The 8,968-nt window shown below is 29.3% G+C and overlaps 1 non-coding gene across 1 annotated transcript; it reads left to right on the top strand.

Annotated features, from left to right (window-relative positions):
• Positions 1-1,093: 1,093 nt before the first annotated feature.
• TRNAH-GUG (transfer RNA histidin (anticodon GUG)) lies at positions 1,094-1,165 on the top strand. The gene has a single exon. It is a non-coding gene; the product is annotated as a tRNA-His (tRNA).
• The last annotated feature ends 7,803 nt before the right edge of the window (positions 1,166-8,968 follow it).

Here is an 8,968-nt window from a genome sequence, read left to right as displayed (position 1 = left end):
AAGCACATGGGGGAGTTTTTTAGAATCTAGGTCAAAGGTGAACACATGGGTGATCTTCTAGAAACTAGGGTTTCTAAAAGCTTAAGCTAGCTTATTATTATTTTATCTTGGCCAATGTGAGCCCAATTGATTACAAATTAAACTTGTCTTAAAAAAATTAGAAGAAAAAATAATTAAGATGCTTGACCTAGTCTTGAATAGTCGTTTGTACTTGTGGCCAACTTTTTGTAAAGTTGGGTCATATCACTAAGAGAGAAACTACGTAAGTTGAAGTTCATTAATACTTCAACTAAATCATGTTAAGTTTTTGTGTGTGATTCTCTCTTCCTCCTGTTTTATTGTTTACGTTATATTATCTAACACTTGTAAATATTTGTAATCGATTGTGTTTGTGTGATAGATGTTATGAATGAATTTGTTGATTTAACTTCCTGAGTACATGATTGCAAAGCAAATATGTATATCTTGGTGCAACAAGAAACCAATAATGAAAAGAACAAAGAAAATATCTCCCATTTGGAAAATAAAAAAGAAATATCAATTTCAAAAACTAATTAGTAAATTTAACCAATAATATGTATATTATAAATACGAGAAAAAAACTCAAAATCATGATTAATTTCAAATTCAAAACGGATAATTTGACTTTAGTTTAAGCTTATATGGTTTCAACATCCAATGCATTTTATTAGCTTTTTATATCAATTCATCAAATTTATCTATTTTATTAATTCTCAGTTGATTCATGGAGTAAGAGTGGGTTTTATAGTTACAAAATTAAATAATAAGTAATTTTTCTTATCACTTTTAAGGAAGAAAGTTAAGAAATTTATTATAGATTGAATTTTACATAAATAGTACACAATTTTCTCTTAAATGGTTTTTCTATCTAACTGTTTGTTGTGCATGGGTTTAAGGGGTTGAAAATATTAAATAAAGATGTTTTTGTTTGGAAAATCAATTAAGTTTCAATCTAGCAAACAAAATTATGTTCTCAAAAGGTAAAAACAGCATTTATGATCTAAAAATTAAACTAAAAGGAAAATAAAATTAAAGTATCATGAGGAACAATCAGAACTCTCATAACAAACATGTGGCTGTAGTTTAGTGGTAAGAATTCCACGTTGTGGCCGTGGAGACCTGGGCTCGAATCCCAGCAGCCACACATGATTTTTGTTGTTCTAAACAACAGACCTATATTTTTTATTTATTTATTTGTTGATTTTACAAATTCAAAATGCAATTTGGAATAATATAAAATTATTTTAGAATGAAGGGATTCCTTGATACATTTCAGCTGTAATTTGTTGAGACACTAATATATGAGAATCGCCATTACCAAAGTGAGTGGAAACTGTTTATATATGAGAATGTATTTTTCAATCAATTCTTATTAAGCATTTTATCCAATTGAATACTTAAAATATTTTATTTTATTTTCATCTAATTATTCTACCTATTTGATTTTATTATCAAATAACATGATATGGTCATTATTTTTATCTTTTTAGTCCATTAAATAAAAAAATTTAGTATTATAGACTATTCAATTTTTATGAATAAATTATATATTATTTATATTTTGGAATGATAATTTTGAAAACATTTCAGAATATCCAATTCTGAAATCACACTAATTTGCATAAGAATAATGAATTTTCAAATATAAAAAAAAATAGAGAGACAAGTGAGGATAAATTTGGAAATAAATTTTTTCAAAATAAATAAAAAAGTTTAGGAAGATATTTTTTGTGAGAAATTAGAAGAATGAGCCCAATACTAGAAAAGAGTAATCTTAAAATCGATTTTTTACCCCAATAGTGTAATTTCATTTCATATTTCTCGAAATGGGTAAAAAAAATAAAAGATTGGACAAGTTCATGTATAACTACTACATGTAGGACTTGTTCAATTTTAGCATATTTTTTTTTTCATTTCAAAAAATAACAAATGTAATTACTCTATATATAGGGAAAAAAACCCTTAAAATCACTCTATTAATTAAGAACCCAAACATTACACAAAGGATCCAGAAAAAAAGTTTTTGTTTTAAATTTTTTCCCAGAGATTGAAGAGATTATTTCTTTAAACCTAGCTATCACTGAATCATGTCTCAAATTCGATCATGAGAGACTATGGTATGTCAAAAATTTGCTACTCTTGATAATCGTGATCAGGTTAAGGAAAATAAGACGAGTTAAATACAAAGGAAAGAAAATATGAAGGAAAAGAGACACCAAAAACACAAACTTGTTTCCTTCTAAGTGTCTGTTCTGTCAAGTTTGAATTAATTGCTTCCTTCCAACTGTTGTGGCAGTGCATCCAAACACGACGGATCTCTCCATGGCATGAATGCCCCATCATGTGCTAAATTCTGCCACCACACAACATATAAATCAGAAAGGGGGCATTCAAATAGAGCCTCTAACTCCCTTGAACTAAAAAGGGGATGTAAATTTTTTAAGGCTAACTTTGATTTTGTGATACAATTCACACACACACACTAAAAAATGATACAAAATTTTATAGGTGTCACTTTTGTGGACTAATGCAAGATTGATGAAGTTTAAGATACAGGTGAGTGAGTTGCAAAATAGGGTAATGTGGACAAATATACAAAAGCATAATGATGATTATTTTACACAATGAAAATATTCAGTCACAAAGAGACTTAGAATTTTTTTGATTCAATGTGCATCTTCAAAGCATAATAATTACCCGCATCATATTATTTGAGAACTAAACTGAGGGCAGGGCATAGTGTGATGCAACAGAAGAAAATCAAAATTAATAACAAATGACATACCAACTATTAACATACTTTGAGACTTTTGTTCATTACACCTAAATCGTATTACACCTAAATCGTGTCACGTTGGTACAACTTCATAAAACTTTAAAAAAAGTGACCCATTCTAGTAATAAGGGAATTTTCTTAAAAAATCCACATATTTTGTTAGTTGGATAGATGTGTTATTAGTTACTCTTTCTACCTTCACTCAGTTGTCTCTAGCTCTAGTCATATTTCTCAACACATATTTTGAGATGACTTGAGAGTTAAATATTTTAAGGTGAATTGAGAATTGCATGAAATACTATACAAAATAAAATGTGTATTCGGATGTGAAATATCATAAGATACTTACTTTCAACCAATAGAAAAATCCACGCAAGAGATTCAGAACTCTGGGATGATCACCATGAGCTGTGTTTATTCTCTCGGCAAGATCTGCAGAACAAGCACACATCTCACACTCATAGTTTGTCTTGCAACATAACATTTATAAATTAATTAGAATGCACTGGAAATGTAAAGGCTTTTTACTTTGCTATATTGTTATAAATACTAAATTATTGACTTCCATATTAATTACTTTGAATTTCATATTTAAGATGGTTTCTAATTTATTAACATTGTAAAAATCTTAACATCGACGGTCCACAAAATCTATGTTTGCATTCTGTCATATGATATCCACCTGTAACCGTGTGTCAGAAGAATTCTACTAGTTTGGTTTGATAATAATGTAGGTAGGATTTTTGTGAGAATTTCTATTCAAATTCCTTTAGAATGTCTTAATTATTTCGAACATTATATGCAGCTTCCTCCATATTTTCCTTGCCAAAGAAAGCAACTAATTTGCTGTTTGCTAAAGTACTTTCTCAACATGCTCTGCTTCTAAAATCTAAATATGCACAAGTGACAAAATGGACACTAATACAACTATGACTGATAATAAAACCACAAAATGCTCTTATGTAGCCAACAAGATGGATTTGCATCTTCTGTTATTGTTAAGGTCAATGTTTGCATCAATAAGGAAAACATGCAGCAAAAAGAAGTCCCAAGAATGAATTATTTTAAGAATAGTTAACTTAAAAGAAAACTGTATTGAGATGCATAAACAAGAAATGGATAGAAATATATGAAATTTTCCATCCCAATTGGGTAAGCACATGAACTCCAATAACATCATGCAAACACAGAAAGTGGAATGTAAAAGAGAAGGGTCATATCTTACTTACCACAATTAAAATCAAGATAAGACTTTCCAAGATAATTTTCATCATAGATTTTGATACGTCCACGCAGGTCTCTATGGTGTTGGACTGGCTTTCGAACAGTAATGTTGTGTAAAAGCCTCTTGTACTCTTCCTCACAGAAAGGAGCCTTTAGTTCTTCCATGAGCTTTTCTTTGAAAGATGTAGTTGCCTTGCCTTTATCATATTCTTGCCAACAATGTTCCACCTTCAACAGGGAAGTAACAGATAACATATATAGCTAACAAAAACTAAGTGAAGAACATTGAACATAAAGGAAGAACTCATGATTTTGGATGCATACAATCTGGCCTTGCACAGACCATGTTATATCTTCTGCTGCATCATCACTATCTTTAATCACCAATATTTGTGAGCTAGGTGTGGTTTTCATCTTCTCACTCCTATGCTTACCCTTCCTGTTACTTACACATTTCTGTGCCTCAGAAGTCACAGTCTCAGAAGTCACATCACTGCTCTTAGCAACACTGAGTTTTGTACTTTTTGGCGTCCTACCCCTAAGCTTCACAAGATTGCTAATAACATTAGGACTCTTACAGTCTACAAGAGAATTCACATGCATATCTGTGTCTAAGCACACATTGACCTCTTCATAATCAGACTCATACTTTACATAGACACCATCCTCAGGGATATCTAGTACATAAGATTTTCCACGAGGCCTCACATGATCCATGAAATACTTATGCTGGGGATCCACTATCACACAGTTATCCTTGTTGTCATGGTCATCATCATTCGTTCCCTTTTCCTCAGCAGCGTTCTCTATGTTAGGGTACTCAAGATGAAGCATCTGAGACTTTACAATGCTGTGTAAACCATCCATGAACTGTACCAATTCTTGGTCAGCCTTTGGATCCTCTACAACGAAGTGCTGCAAAAGGGTATTGAAATAGTTGAACTTTTTAGTTCCACAGTTAAGGACCTTATTCTGCTCTTGCAAGTGGCTATATATATCATATTCACAGTCCCAGGTTCTGTTTCTCGGTAGCATCTGCAGTGCCAATGCCTTTTGCTTTTTCGGAGTAGGTACCATTCTTGTTGCTCAAATGCTTCTGAAATGAAGAATATACATTACTTAGTTTAGTATATGGTCAGAAAAATTCTTTTCTTTTATTACCAAAAAATGTTCATTTTTTATTTTGGGTGAAGTTATGATGATACCTTTTTATTTATTGATAATCCATTGTACATTCTCTTCTAAAGAGAATCTCAATGATAATCTTAGAAGTAGAAAAAGTTACTATAAACTACTAACTGGCAAAGAATAAAGTTATTTGAGCTAGAGAAATTCTGGGTGTTGGTGCTACATCTCATGGAATGGAAAAGAACAAATAAAAGAGAAGAACAAAAATGGCTTTCTTTGCACACCACATAGAAAAAGAAGAAGAGAAAGCATGCATGCAAGGCTAACCTGTGGAACAGAAGCAGATTGCAGCAAACTCAGCTCAGGTCCTGTTGGTTTAGAAGAAAGTGACAACTATGGAAATGACCAAACTCTACAATGGTCATAAATATAAAATGGTTTTTTTACATTGTTTCACTAAATATTAATATTTTAATTATTTTTAATTTAAAAAATTATTAATTTTTTTTTATTTTTTTTTATTATAAATAATTTTTTTTATTATAAATATTAATATTTTGTTATGGACTTAGAGTAGAATATCAAAATATCATTACCCATAAACTAAATATCTAAATTAACAAATTTAAATGTTATATTGTTATATTATTATAGTAACAAGCAGTTCTATATAAAATAAAAATTATTAAAATATTATTGTTCAAAAAGTTATTAAAAAAAATGGTGAAACATATTAACATATTTAATTAAAATTTCAACAATTATATATAAAAAAAATCCAGATTATGTAAATTTGTTAGAAAATAAAAAATTATCATAAAATAATTGTGTTTGCAGTATTAAATTTTGATAATTATAAAATTTTAGATGGAAAATTATCCATATATGTAAAAATTTAAAATTGTTAGATAAAAAATGATAATTTAAATATTCATAATTTTATAAAATATAATTATAAAATAATTTTATATTGAATTTAAATAATATTATTAATTATAAAATAATTTTAAACCTATTAGGAATAAGGGTAGGGTTCAGGTTGAGACTAGGTTTATAGACATGGTTAAGGTTAATGTGGTAATGTTAGAATTATGATTATGATTAGGGATAAGATTAGTGTTACATTTACAGTCAGAAAATGTTAGAGGTATGATAAAGTTAAAGTTAGGTTATGTTTATGGGTTAGGATTACCATCAGAACTAATTATATTAATATGCAAAAATAAATTTATAACCAAGTATGTTCATATCAACATAATTATAATACACGAAAATATATTTATATAAACATAACAACAAATTCAATATAAACATAACAATATTTTATTAAATATTAAATATATATTATAAAATTTTAAATAAAATTAATATGAATAACACAAAATAGAAAATACATTTTTTTTTTCATTATTAAAAAGAGTTGCAGTATCGGAAAATCAAAACATACTACTCCAACAAAAATTTAATCATCATAACTAATTAAAAAAAAAAATCAATATTAATAACATAAATAGAAAACATAATTTTTTTCATTATTGAAAAAGGTTGCCAACAAAATCAAAACATACTACTTGTCAACACAAAAAGCAAAAAAAAAGTTATCTTTTAAATAAAAACATAAAATAATTGAATAAAAAATTAAAATAAAATATAAAAAAATGGTACAAAAAAAATCAAACAAAAAATAATAAAAATAAACTTTCTTATTCTATTTTTAATTAAAGAATCTTTTGATGTTACTTTTCACACCCCCAGTTTCCATTTTTCTCACCTCTATGTTTCTTCCATTTTTCTTTTTATCCCTAGTCTCCTTCACTATTTTCCCTTTCACATTCCCACTCTTACTCAGTGCACCTGTCATCCCACTTTCACTGTTTTCCTGCTCATACCCCCTATTTCACTTAGCACACCTCCTAGCCCATCTCATTTATTACTCTCCACATGTCCTACTTCTCTTTCACTACACTCCAAAAAATTATAAGATATCTTGCATTGTTGCCTCAATTCAAGGGGTTTAGTTGTTGTGTGTTTTCATTTTGAGATGCCCAAGAATAGGTTGTGTTTGCATTGAGGTTATTTATGTGTTTACACCTGGACAAGTGAAAAATATGTTGTGTTTGCACTGCTGTTTTTGCATTTCCATCACTTGCTAAAAGTTTCTAATGTTTTTTTCTTCTTATAGAAAAGCATTACCAAATATTACTGCAGCATGTTTTCTTTGTTTTTTTAAGTATTTTAATAGTTTCACCACCACTTTGATTTCTAAACAAGAAGAGAAAAAACTGGACCTGCCCAGCATTTCAATGGCAATTTCTTCCTACACCCAATCCATTGTGATTGTCACTCGACGAACATTCTAAAATTCAATTGTACCCTTGTCATGTTTATTTTGAAAAAGCTTGTAGGGTGCGCTGATGCCCTCATACCTTTGCGCAACAATGGAGGACCTTCGCGTTCCTGGCTTCATCTTTGTTCAAGGGGTCCTTCCACTTAACACTACGTTGCCGGAGAAATGTCAACCAAGATATGAGGATGCGAACGCTCGTGCGAGAGATGGTGTTGGGTGCGAGAATGGCAGAAACAAACTTGAATGTGTGATTGGGTGCAGAAATCACTAAACCCTAATTTCATTTTCATTAAGAGTAATTCGGTACTTTCACAAATGCAATTGGGTGCAGGTCCAATTTGATTGGGTGTAGGGAGAATCAACCCATTTCAATTGTTTATCGCTTGCGCTTTCCTTACACACACTCCACCAACCTTTTAAAGCCTATACACACCACTTCTGCCAAATAAGTTTGAGCCCATTCACTGGCCCAAAAATGTTGCTATCTGTCATCCTTTTTTACTTTATACACCCACCAACTTTTAAATTTTTTCTAAATAATTATTTGAGTAATTGTACAATTGTAGGTATCACCTTTACCTTTTAGTTATTTTTCGATTAAAAATAAAAAAACATAAAAAAAGATAAAATTTTAAAATTAAAAATATTAACAATCAAACAAAATCTTTTTTCAAAGCCAGTTCCAACTCACATAACTATGTAATTCCTGATTTATTTTGTTCTTAACTAGAAGCAAGGTTCTTCATTATCGTACTAACACAAACATTTTTTAAATAGTTAAATCTTATAATTATGTAATCTTTGAATTTTCGTTATAAACGAAAATACGTAGTACTAAGGTCCATCCTTATCGGACTTAAATAAAAAATTTCAAAAATATTTTCTCGTTCTTCTGTTACAACTTAAATAATTACTTTTGCTTATTGTCATTTTTCAAAAGCTTTTCTAACATGCTATGTAACTAGATTTTGTTTTTCTTTCAAAATATGCTAGTTCAAAGTATAGGTAAGCATCAATCCATAACAGTAATCAAAGTCAGACTTGAACATAGCCAACTCTAATTCTATTTTTGAAAGAAAATAAAATAAAAAACACAATTAAAGGCTTAGATCAACCAATTTGAAAAATTTATTAATTCGGATAAACTTTTATGACAACTTTTAAAAATGGACTATTTTCAGTTGAACCTGCAAATCACAAATTAAAAGTGACCACGGATTAAAAGTGACCACGGTTCACTTTGTGTTAAAAGAATGTGAATATAAACATTAAATAACAAAACAATTGAAAATTAAAATTTACCTTTAAGGATTATCAGACTATCAAAAAATTATTGATTCGGGATTTCCATATGTCTTGACATTTTAGTCATCTACTTTAAAGTTTGAAAAATCAACTTTAAACCATTCTTCCAATCCTATGTTTGAAAATTCTTGGTATGTCCAATTGGTTATATCCTTATCAGACTCAGA

Source organism: Phaseolus vulgaris, chromosome 9 (genome assembly GCF_000499845.2).
Source record: "Phaseolus vulgaris cultivar G19833 chromosome 9, P. vulgaris v2.0, whole genome shotgun sequence".
In the NCBI taxonomy this organism is placed as follows: Eukaryota; Viridiplantae; Streptophyta; class Magnoliopsida; order Fabales; family Fabaceae; genus Phaseolus; species Phaseolus vulgaris.
The sequence above is the reverse complement of the archived record's forward strand: the minus strand, read 5'-3'. Positions and strand labels throughout refer to the sequence as shown.